The sequence below is a fragment of the Kryptolebias marmoratus genome, linkage group LG12 (assembly GCF_001649575.2).
Source record: "Kryptolebias marmoratus isolate JLee-2015 linkage group LG12, ASM164957v2, whole genome shotgun sequence".
Taxonomy (NCBI): Eukaryota; Metazoa; Chordata; class Actinopteri; order Cyprinodontiformes; family Rivulidae; genus Kryptolebias; species Kryptolebias marmoratus.
The window spans coordinates 9,764,992-9,777,507 of NC_051441.1; the positions used below are offsets into that span (position 1 = coordinate 9,764,992).

The window sequence follows — 12,516 nt, forward strand, 5'->3', positions numbered from 1 at the left end:
ACTATGTTTCTCTGCTGGCCTGGGAACGCCTTGGGATTCCCCCGGAGGAGCTGGCCCAAGTGGCTGGGGAGAGGGAAGTCTGGGTCTCCCTGCTTAGGCTGCTGCCCCCGCGACCCGACCCCGGATAAGCGGAAGAGAATGGATGGATGGATAAAGTTGGAGCTGAACATGCTAACAACAACATTGTTCTTATATTGCATTCTTAGGTATATTACTGGTCATCTTGCTACAAATGAAAACATCACATAATTGATATTTTTAATCAACTAGGGTTAGAGTCCAGGAGTGGTCACGGGAGCTGTGAAATGTTAGTTTTAGAGCAAACATAAACAGCCTCGCCCATGGTGGGCCTGTACCCTACACAGAGAAAGCACATGTTTCCCATTGTGGTTAAAAGAGATGGGGATTAAAGTGTAGCACAGCCGGAGCCACAGCTATACACCCCATGGTGGGATCACAGTACTCTCAGGGCTTTGAGCAGTGCTGATGCAGCCGAGCTGGAAGTGGCTGGTGTGTAGTTAGCCAGCATGGCTAAATATATTAGATGGACCACTTCGCTAAAGCTCAAATTTGAGGACTTTCTTTGACTCTTGTGAGTTGGGCGTGTTAAAAAGTGGACAAAAGTTCCTAACGAACTCTGATGGACACTCAGACAGATTATATAAGAGTAATGGAAAGGTGCTAAAATAAAGCAGATTTTTCTTTCAAAGGCCCAATATATTATTGCAATGAAAAAAAAAAAAGATCAAGGTCAAAACTTGCATAAACACCTAAAAATGTAGAAGGAAAATAAAAACAAAGATTATACGAAAAAAGAAGAAAAATATATCACAAATGGTCTTGAGTTGGGGTTGTCAAATACTTGACTTTTACCCCAAGGCCTCCGGGTCAAACGGGCCACATTCAGGTACCACAGGGGACAGTTAAAGCAGGAGACTGTGACTGTGGAGCCAATTAAAGGACACTTTTTGAAGGCAAACAGTGCAAGAAATGATGAGGAAGATATGCATAGTGAAGCATAGCTGCGCTTACCAAAAAGGAAAAAAAAAAGCCAATTAACCAAGACCACATGAAGTTCAGCTGTGACTGAATTGGCTGGAGACCTTACATGTGCAGCAAGTAAAAAGTAAAAAAGGGGGGTTATGGGGCAGGAAGAATGTGGAGGGAAGGTTGAACATTCATTCTGGTAGTCACACCCAACATTAGTATCCACTGCAGAGTGGTTTGGGGATATAAAGTATTTGAGAAGTCACTAAACTTAATTTGAGCTGATAAAAAGTTAAATAAAAAAAATAAAAAAAGTAATATTTTTTATTTAAATAATCTATGAGTTGATCTGTCAGTTTTAGGCAGCTCTTATGTTATATAGGCTTAACATTTAACTGTTATTACTTGGTTATACTTCAGTTTAAATGTAAAGACTGCTTATTCAGACTTCAAATAATTTAAACATCAACTTGCCTTTGCAAAATAAGTAGTCTACAGAACTTGAAATATTAAAAAAGTTTAATCTGAGAATTTCTAAAATTTAGGAACCCCCATTCACATCCTTTGGCCTCACATAAATGTAGCTAATTACATGCCATCTGTCTTTCAGTCTTGTTGCAATGCTGCATGTGCTTCTGTGTATGTTTGTGGGAGGATTTGGGCGGCAGGAATTAAGTGCAGGGTGTTTGGTGCAGATTTGTCAGTCTTTCTCACCCACAAATACAGCATGTGGCTAAAAGAGCGCGGCATGTTAATGAGCATGTGCTTGGTCGTGTTTCGAAACTGGAAACAGATTTATGTGGTGATTGGGATCAGCTCTAAAAAGGTCATGCTGAACGGGTTCATTCCACTCGGCAAATGCCATTCAATCTCTGATCCAGGTGACTCTCGGCCAATGGCTTCAAAGTACACAAAACATACACACAAGTTCCACTCAAAACACTTTCTCCTTCTTCGTGACATCAGGAGTTTCCAAATCCAGTGACGCCACACTGACATTCAGCCTCTTTGATTAATTGGTTCCTACAGGGCTTTTTGAGTGTTTCCGTTTGAGGAAAAAAATAAATAAAAAATACCAAAAAACACTTCGGGAGCAGTGATTTGTAAGATCTAAACACTCCTTCAGCCTCAAGCGTAACTACAACTCAAAATGACCTGGCATGAAATAAAAAAATATTAGTCACTGTAACAGAGTTTTCCTACTGACCCCAATCACAGCATTAAACGGGATGTACTTAGTGGGTACATCTGTCAAAGTACCCTGACGACAAACATCCTTCAGGAACACATTTGAAATAACACACACAAACTGATGCACTCATGTGTAAAGCTGAATGCGCTGATCGCATGCACTATCACAAAAGTCGCAAATCTTATGTAAAAATCTGTAACAGTGGAAAAAGGTTGGATGAGGAAAACATCAAATCCAGCTAATCCTGTAAAGGATTAGGATCAGGCAAATATTGGCAATAATAAACAAATGACTAACATTCTCAGTCTGTGTGGTTACGAGCCCAAGGGCTCCAGCTAGAACCCAGCAGGGTCTGGATCCAATCCCCGCTGTTTATCAGTGCAAGGAGAAGTGGCCACTTGTGAAACCTCCATGATAAACACTTGGGGGACAAACAGAAAATGACTAACAGAGCAGTCTAACCAAATCACTCCTCCAAGCTTGATTTACAGGTCAGACTTCCAATACCACAGCTTGATATTCTGACCACGTTGTTACCACTCCATTATTCACTCTGACACTGCTTTCTCCTAAGCCCTATTATTTAAGGTGACAATTTGATTTAGCCCTAAGCATGTCTTGTAAATGACAAATAGTTAAATTTTTCAGGTTGAATTAATGTGTCGTTAAAGCAATGCAAAACTGAGCAAATAAAAAGACAGTGGAAGTTAAGGAGCACATATTTGTTCCACAGGCAATTGCACTGGAACTCCTAAAAGGACGTTATGCCTCATATGTCATGATTCACAAACTTCATTGGAAGTGATAGGAATTAATTCTGATTACATTGATGAGCTAATGGTTATTCTGAGTAATAATAAGACCAAACTGCCACCTTAAAACAACTTTGTGGTATCCAGTCCTGGTTCTGGAGGGCCACTATCCTGCATGTTTAAGCGTTTCTCTGCTTTGACACACCTGATTTGAATGAATGAGTGATTAACAGGCTTCTGCAGAATTTGAAGACCTGCTGAAGAGCAGGGAAACAACTAAAACATCCAGGACAGTGGTCCTCCAGGACTAGTATTGGACAAGTTTGTCAATCTGGGCAGAATGAAAATATTTCTCCAAACTGAGGTCACTAAAACAAAAGCTATCTGCTACAGGTAAGATATTAATTATTCCTAATGGTTTCACTGAACCCCACTTTAAAAGATCTGAACTAACATTTTAACTCAAATGTTGTTCTTAATACTGGAAAAAAATAACATGGGGACTGGATTTAGCGTGAAGTATTGCCAGATGAGAGAACGTTACACCCAATTAGTTATGAGTCACATAATTGATTGGGAGCTAGTTATTGTACTCAGCTGCACTGACATGAACTTTTCTTGTACTAGCCTAATAAATATGACCAAGCTATTTTTTTTCACTTTGTGTTTTACAGAAATCAAATATTTCCTGCAGCATAAGCATTACAATTTTTTTCAGCATCTGAAAGACAGCAGAGTAACACACCTATTTAATGTTGTTGACTAAACTTTGATTGTTTGTTTGGGTGTCACCATGGAGTTGTTGCAAAGGAATGTTAGACAGATAGCATGAGTCATAAAATCCCTCAAGAAGTAACAAGCTTGTTGCATTTGCACCCAGTAATAAAAACTTTAGAGCAAAGGTGAAGTAGTGAAAGCCGGTTGTAATATTTTTCATTGATAAGTAACTCTCACTGGGAATGTAGATGCTCGTATCTCCCTAAATCTCCTGTTTTTTGCCCTATGTTACATAAATTAAATGCTTCAGTAGTTCTCAGCTCAAATTGGGAGGATGTTCAGAGGTTTTGTTTTGGTCTGCTGTTCAGAATCAAAGAGAAAAGGTGCAGTGATGGCAGCCTTTTGCTTTCTCAGTTTGTCTCCATTATAGAACTTTACCTGCTGGAGTCCAGAGACTTAAGAGGCCTGAAGGACTCTGCTTCTTTAACCCTGTCCCTAAGCAAGTCCCTAGCTCTCACAAAAGCCATCTGGGGTGCGTCTGAGAGCTTAAGCAACAGAATAACTCTTTCAAGCAGCACTCTGCGTGATTCTGACTGCAGGGTGTTGAGGTTGCTACTACCAAGATTCTTACTGGACCTCCTCCTCTTCCATCCTCCTAATCCTGGCCTACATGACTGACTCCAACTGAAAGCCCCACACGCCAGAGGTGGGAACCAAAAGCACTGTCAGATTAAAAAATAAAAAAAAGACCACCTGCTCATAAAACTAAATTGCTCTCACAGAAAGCAACAGAAAATCAAGAGAATGAAAAGAAATGAAACAAACACACACACACAAAAATAGAGAACTAAAAGGAAAGGAAAGTCACTAGTCTCCCTCTGTGATCTTGGCAGACAAAAGAACAAATTGCATGTCTGCGTCATGGCCCTGAGCGTCAAAATTGGAATATGGACCCACTCAGCACTGTTTGAATGTGTACATGTTGATATAGGTTCCATCAGTTCTCACATGAGAGCCAGAGAGGTGCTCGGACCCACCTTTCAGCCTTTCATCTTGGTTTCTTTTGTATTCTGCTACGCTAGTGTCTCTTGGGTAGAATTGGCTGTTATTATTCCAAACAGCATTATCTTTATTTATGCCACAGGTCTCAGGACTGTGCATTTGCTGGGAGTCAGTCAGGTCTGGATAGATCTGCAACCAGACTCTGAGATAAAAGCTCAGCGGAGCGCTGCAGACAAGCCAGACAGCTCGGACAGGCCTTCATCCTCGCTCTTCGTGCTCAGAGATGTAGAGGCCCTACAAAAACAAAGATATGACTTTAATCTTTCTTCTTTGGATCCAGTGGGAACATTTGAACTAAAAGCAGCTTTATAGCAGGCTATCAAAGTCATTCTGCCACTAGTTGGAACAAACACATGGTGTTATTAGCCAGCATATTTGCACACTTATGGACAAAAAGTTTTGAAAATCCAGAAATTGGGAGCCATAAAACCATATCTTCCGGTTAAGGCATTTCTCCTCCACTTCGTTTGTGGCTTGTATTGTCAGTGGCCAGTATGAACTTGGAGCTGAGGCCATTACCCAAAGACAGCCATGCATGAAGAGTTATTTTAAAGGTGGTGTAGAGAGTTGAACTGTGGCCAAGCTCAAGCAGGGCAGTGGCTGGGGTCTCCGCTTAATGCCTCAAGCCCCTTGCTCCAGTGAGACACACAGAATCAACTCCTGGCCAGAGCCCGGACACTGATTTATGAGACAGGGTGATTACGATCAAACCAGCCATAAGGACCACCCAGATGGTGGCACAGGACAACGGCCATACAAACACTTGCACGCAAACCCAAGCACACTTGTTGACAAAAATGGATTTTAATAATATCTAAAGAGAAAAAGACACATAATTACGCTGTAAATGTATGTATCAAGTGTGGTAAATATTACAGAATAAAACTTTTTGGAAATAAATTAGTCATGCAAACATCAACCTGCCACATGTAAGGGCTCTTTACTGAAGTACAGCAAGCTGAATGAATTCACTGAAACTTCCTCAAAGGTAACCAAGCCAAGTTCATTCGTTTTGACAGGATGTGCCTTTTTAGAAATCTGTCCTTACAAAAACACTTTTTTATTCTCACATCAGTTTGCATCATTTATAGCTTACAGTTGATAAGATTTGCAGTTTCAAATGAGGGAAAGGAGAGTAATTTATCTTAAATTGTTGACATTTAACTTGAAAAGTTCTTTATAATTTATTTGGTTGTCTGTCACAGCAAGTATGAGTGCTGTACTTCTCTATATGTCACTTTTCTTGTGTGAGTACTCATTGAGCCAAAGAGGGAAAAAAAAAAAAAAAAAAGTTCTCACCTGCTGGGGCACAACACAGCTAAACCTCGAGGCACCAGCCGGATGAGCTGAACAATAACAGTCAATGACAAATCGGACGTGGTGCATTCCTTGAGCAAACACTGATCTCATAAATGGAGACAGGTAGGCAAACACTCACCTGCCCTGAGCAAATAAGACCCGAGTTGTGTGCACACACACACACACACATACACGCACAGAAACACACAAAGTTATGCCTGAATACATTTAGACTTGTAAATAAGTTTAAACTATATGAAACTACAGTTGCAATATTTTTGCCTGTAATGCTTTTCATAATGAAAAGCCTCATAACAACAGTTTTGTTATGAAGACCGTTTAAAAATTTGCCTCAAGATTGAGTGTCAGAAAATCAATGGTTACTAGATTTTCCTTTTAAAACACACACACACTTCTCCCAAGGCCATATTTCCTACAAAGCCCCTCAGACAGCACCACTCATCTCAGAGGGATGCATCATCAATGCTTTCTATCCATGTGACTCCCCCTCAGCTGCCTTTTGATTGGACACTCAGAGGCAGAGAAGATGAAGAGGCAAGGAAGTTGTGGTGGCAAAGAGTGGTGGTGGAGCTGTCTGGCAATAAATACATAAATAAATAAATAAATAAATAAATAAATAAATAAAATTCCTGCTCGATTTCCATGGAGATATGTCAACAACAGGTCGGAGGAGAGCAGAAGAGGGCGGGGGGTGGAGGGTTGGGAGGAGGTGGTGTGGGGGCACTGGCTGACCTGCTGTAGTTAACAATTCATCCCCGTATCCGGATCTCAAATGATTGGGCAAACATGGAGTGCTGCGGAGGCAAAAGGGCCTCAAGGGGGCTGAGAGAGTGGCATCACCCTGGGGTGACACAATGACAAGCTCATACTGGTTGGTAGAGGGAGAACGGGCTACAGAACAGAGGCTACTAAAGAGGGAGGGGGGGGTGAAAGGAGCTGGGAGAGTAGCTAAGCAAACAGACTACTGCAGGCTATAGTACAGAACTGATGGCTGCAGCCTTGAAAAGAAGAGTAATCACATGATTTGTGTAAAGATGCCATTTTGAGGATAAGAAATGTCTTTTAAGGATACCACAACAAACACCAACCAATAAATCTTGTCCTAGTTCCTCGTGTTAAGTTAAATAGTTAACAACATTTGGCTACCAGTTGTGCCAACAGTAAAAGTACGAGTTGAGTCAGCTTTATAAACTCGAACCACAGTAACAGTATGTTTCTGGCATATATCCACGTTGTTACAGAACATTTTGCACATCTGAGTGAGCCACGAAACCTGCAGAGAAAAAAAAAAAAAAACACTACTGACTGAAAACAAAACTTGTAGAAAAACCTTACAGCACCCAAAACATCTCAATGCATTTGGCACCAAAAAGTTTACAGGAGACAGCTTTAATTGTGAAACACCACAAGCACATTGAGATGATTTGCAGTTTTTAGAAGCACATAAACTTACCAGAAAATCCCTGGGAGGTGATTAAAAGATGACATCTCATTCCAAAATTGTGGATTCCTTCAGAAAGAGGGGGGAGGAAAGAAAAAAGAAGACAACGTTCAGATCACACATTAGAGTAATACAATCATACTAGCATAACTTCACTCAGCTTAGGTTACTTTAGGTGAAACATTTTTTTAAGAATCAGATTCAAAAATACTTTATTGATCTCTGGGGGAAAATTGTATAATAGGGGGGGAAATTGTTTAAAGCGTGCAGAACCAGTTTCCAAAATCTAACCACTTTAAAGCAGAACAGAGTGCCACTGCCATCCATGACAAAATCAGTGACAAATAAAAAAAAATAAGAGTGGATAACATCATAGTGAAGAAAAAACACAAGGCTTCAATACTTTTCTCATACTGAGCCAGACTTTACATAATGTGTGTTAGTCAGCAGGAGTTTTCATTTGTAGCTTCATGAACTGTCACAGCTACTCCTTATAATGGCAAACCAAAAGTTGTTGTCCAATTGGCAGGCTAACTTTGGAGCACTGAAATGCCACCATTCCAACAAACCATATACTGGGCAGAGCTGTACAAAGGGTGTGTTAGCACTCAGGACCTTTCACTGGTTCCTCACTTCTACCCACGTCAGAGCAGAGTGCCTTCAGGAACACTGCCAAAGCATGTCCTTCCTTTAATGGGAATTAGGATCCTCTCAATTATGATCCGCCCAACAAATTTTCAAAAAGGCAAAAAACAGAACATCTATTGTGGGTCTGTCAGAAAAAGAGAGAGGTGGAAGGAGCAAAAATAAAGAAGGGGGAGTGATTATGATAAAAATAGCAGATGTTCGGAGTCACTTCTCGAAAGGTGTGTCACTGAGGGAGTTTGCAACAAACTCTTTGGCAGTGGCTGAACTCTAAATTTAGCATATTTACTAAAATTTCAAAACGAAAAATGAGTTCAGTAGCTGGCATTGAATGTTTCTCCTCCCAACTCATGACCTCAGTGGCGAAGCCGGCGTCACTCATGACGAAACATTAACCATATAAAACAACTAAAAAAAGACCTCCTCAAACACTCCGTACATAAGGAAACAGTCACAACTTCATGTTTCCTGTAAATGAGCCTGTTAAGGAAATCTGAGTCCAGTGCAGGAGACAAATGCTTTCAGCTTTCTAAATTTAGATGCCAATTACACTTTTACATAACAAACTTAAATAAAAGCTTCTCTAGTTAGCTGTTAAAAAGAATAAAGAATACTAAAGGCCTAACATTCCTTGAATGAGTGCATGTTGCCTTCTGCCTTACATGCCAGAGTTTTAGACTAAGATCATCTTATGCTGAGAAGAAATTGATTAATGCTGTTTGGGTCCAACTTTGTAAATGAAGTTATGCACAATCTCAAATTATTGATATTATGAGAGCAGGACAGATGTTAAAGCGCTCAGAGAATGTGTTGAGGATGAATCACAGCTATTACTATACCGATTTTAGCTCAATATCTGTTAAATTGAGTTATGACCATTTTTGTGTTGGCTAAAGTCAGTTAGTCATGGCAGTCATCTTGAACTGGGTTGACTTCAGATGGTAATGAGTTTAAGACACAAAGCCAATGATTACTTCCTCAGAGTTTCACTAAAATATGTCCAGTGGTTTATAAAATATTTTGCAAAAAAGACAGACAGGGTTGAGGCGAAAAGTTATTACCAGAGCTTTAAGCAAAAATATTGTTCAATATGTAACTTTCAAAGTATGTGTTAGAGATTATGCTCAGCCACTGCCATGTCAAACTTTAGCACAATATCTGTAAAACTGTCTAATTAAAGGCATTTTCTTAAACTCAGTTGTATGTGTGTGTGGGGGGAGGGGGTATCTTGAATTGAGTTGACTTCAAAATTAATCAGTTTTCAAGAGTGATCTGAGAGTTTCATTAAAGTCCATCCAGCTGTTTATGAGATAGTTTGTTAATAGACAGATAGCTGACTCCAGTGGTTAATGGTAAAGATTAAAAACAAATTTTGTTTGATCAGCTAGTGCTAAGTATGTGTTGGGAATGACTATCAGCTACTAGCACACCAAAGTTCATCTCAATATCTTCAGATTAGCTGAGTTATAGCTGTTTTTGCGTTTTCCAAGTTTGCCTAGCTGTGACAGTCAAGTTAAACGAGGTTGACTTAATCAGTTGTAGATAAATGTTCTATAAATTCTGTCTACTGGTTCATAAAATATATTGGTGGCACTACAAGCATGTGCTTACATAGACAAAGGCAAAAAACAATGTGTTTTGCCTTCAACAGCAGATGATAAAGAGGGCCGTTCATGTCATTTTAATGCATATGATTACACAAACATAAAGCTATACTATGAGAGATGACTGCATTCATACATGTTGGGGCTGAGCCTGTGTGTGGCGGGACCAGGAGAATGCCCTTGGGCCAATCGGAGGAGCAAGTGAAACAAAGATGCCGGTTAAGCTCCAAATCATCCAAGCATGGGGCCTGTAACTAAAACACAGGCATAAACACGGGCGATGTTAGGGATTACACACCACAGGAAATCACAGACAGCGCAGGTGTAACCCCATTGCCGTGGACGCATTCTTCTTCACGTGCGTTGTGCCAGCTGAAGTCTAACTGACGGCTCATCATCTGCTCTTGTTGGCTGTGTGAAAGCTGTGTAAACATCTGTTCGCTTCTGTGTGTGCTGGTATGGACACACAGGTGAGGATGACACACGGTGGGATTAGGACGGCTAATGACATGTCAAAGAAGCCTTGCAGCACAATACCACACATACGTTTAAAGAGAAAAAAAGAAGAAACTTTGACCTTCTAATTTTCATTTGTCTCATGTTTTTCTTGACTGTCTGATGTGAAAATCCTACATGGCAACTGCCATTCAATGTATTCATTACAACAATAGTGCTTTTAAATTTGAGATCAAGTATCAGGATATAACTAAAAATGCGTGTTTAGACAGCAGAAAAGGAGAAGTCATTTTAGTGGGGGCTGCTGGGAAGATGAAGTTGAGGAAAGCAGATTTTCTCAGTAAACAGCACCCTCTAGAGCAGCGTGCTACGTTCATTCCTGCAGCTCACTTTCTTTGCTGCAAAAAATCTTTGCATTAACTGCCAAAACCGTACCCTAATATAGATCCACCACCACCTACTTTTCTACAAACTGTCAACAATTTTATCACTTTTTGGAAATAAGAAATCCAAAACAAGCTCATAAGATAAATTTTTCCGCCTAAGTCTCTCAATAAAGGCAGGATTTTTTTGTCCTCTGGCCTCCACATGAGCTCAGGCTTAACCACTCATTTTCCTCAATGTGAGCTGATAATGAGGCAGGCTGTTATTAAAATGTTTGCTTTAATCGCGCACAGGGTTATTAGGTGTGGTTTATAGTACACAGGAGAGATTAGGGCAGGCCACGCGTGACAAGGGGAAAAAAAAAAAAAAAGCTGAGGAGGCTGACGATAAACCAGCTACCCACCGCTGTGAAACGGGCTGAGAAATATGAGCCCACCGTAGGTCATGAAGCCCAGCAAGACGAACCATTTTCCCTTCAATCTCCTCTTTTCTTTATATGTCTTTCTGTCTCAGCTGCTCATCCTTTTTTTTTGTTTTGCCTCAAATCATGTTGCACAATTGCAAAGGAATGCCCTGTATATCAGAGACAGATTTAAAGCAAGAGAGGGAAAGAAAAAAAGTAAAGTGAGTATCATAGAGGGATGTATAGAAGCAGTAGATGTTTGGATCCTTTCAGAAAAGTAAAACATAGTAGGGTGCTTGGCAGTATTGTAAATGTTCTTTGAAGTGACACACAGGCCCGGACACATACGCCTCACTACTTTACACGTACTTATATAAACTAAATCAGCCCGAGTCGCTCAGCAGCGTGCGTGTAACCAGGGAGCACTTTGTGATTCCTCTGTATTTTTTCATGTCATTTATGAAAATAGACATTGTACACTTTCATTACGTTTTGGAGGAATTAGAAGAGCAGTTGAAAATCCATCACTTTATGAGATTTCAGATTTTCCCACAGTTTTCCCACCAGTTTTTCCGAGCATTTGCCCCGCATGCATTAAAGTAGCACTTAACAGGGTCGGCGTATACAAGCCAAAAACACTGCACTCGTATGCTGCTCGAACATGACATACAGCACCCACCCCCTCATGTTTATGAGAGCTGTGGTGCATTAAAACACAATGGTTTTGCCTCACATGAAGGCAATGGAAAATCATTCATTAAAGAGAATAAAAAAAGATTCTCATTTTGGATATTTTGAGATCATTAAAATTCAGCTAAACTTTGTTCAGATGTTTTAAACTCTTAAAGTAAAAACCCAATCACCCATAACTGCATTTTTGTTGCTTCATTTTATTTGGCTGCAAATTCTAGATTACCATGAACATTTCTCACACCCTTTTGAACTTCCTGGGTAAAAGGTGTATGCGTGTGTTTGTCTGTTTGTGTACAGCCAGTTAGCAGAAGGTCAGATTGGTGAAGTATTAGAGCACTGTTTGCTCTCTTTCATGTACTCCTGGGGACCAGCCTATTTGAGAGTTTGAACAGTGACGTGAGAAACCCATTAAAATACAGGACATAGCGCCACTCTGTTTGCTCAAGAACACCCAGAGAATGGGCTGCCAGTGCAAAACAAATCCTTCAGCCTGCATTCCTGCTGTCCATCAAACCTGTTGAACAAGATACTACGCTGAATGGGAAATGGAGTTGTAAGAAGAGCTCCTTCATCTTAAGGTGACTTGTAATTAATTAAATGAAGGTCAGTTCTTTGGCTCTCAACTCTGATCCAGAAAACATGCATCTTTTGCACATGTGCAAAGGCACGCAGTCATATATTGTAGTTTGAATTATTGTGCTTCTAGTTTGACATTTATAGACCTGAAAGATTTAGCTAATTGTAAGAACAGATGCAAAAGTAGTACATAAAAAAACATATGATCATAAATTAAAGATGGGTGCAGAGACTATTTGAGAAATAATGCTAAACATAAATTTCCATGATTGAAATTAAGCGAG

General features: G+C 40.1%; 1 long non-coding RNA gene across 1 annotated transcript in view; it reads right to left on the reverse strand.

The window, feature by feature from the left end:
* LOC108241246 overlaps positions 1-12,516 on the reverse strand; it is a 51,609-nt gene that overhangs the window by 11,582 nt on the left and 27,511 nt on the right. The window contains exon 2 of the long non-coding RNA XR_001808804.3: positions 7,484-7,540. This is a non-coding gene — a long non-coding RNA (uncharacterized LOC108241246). The remainder of the gene's footprint in view (positions 1-7,483; positions 7,541-12,516) is intronic.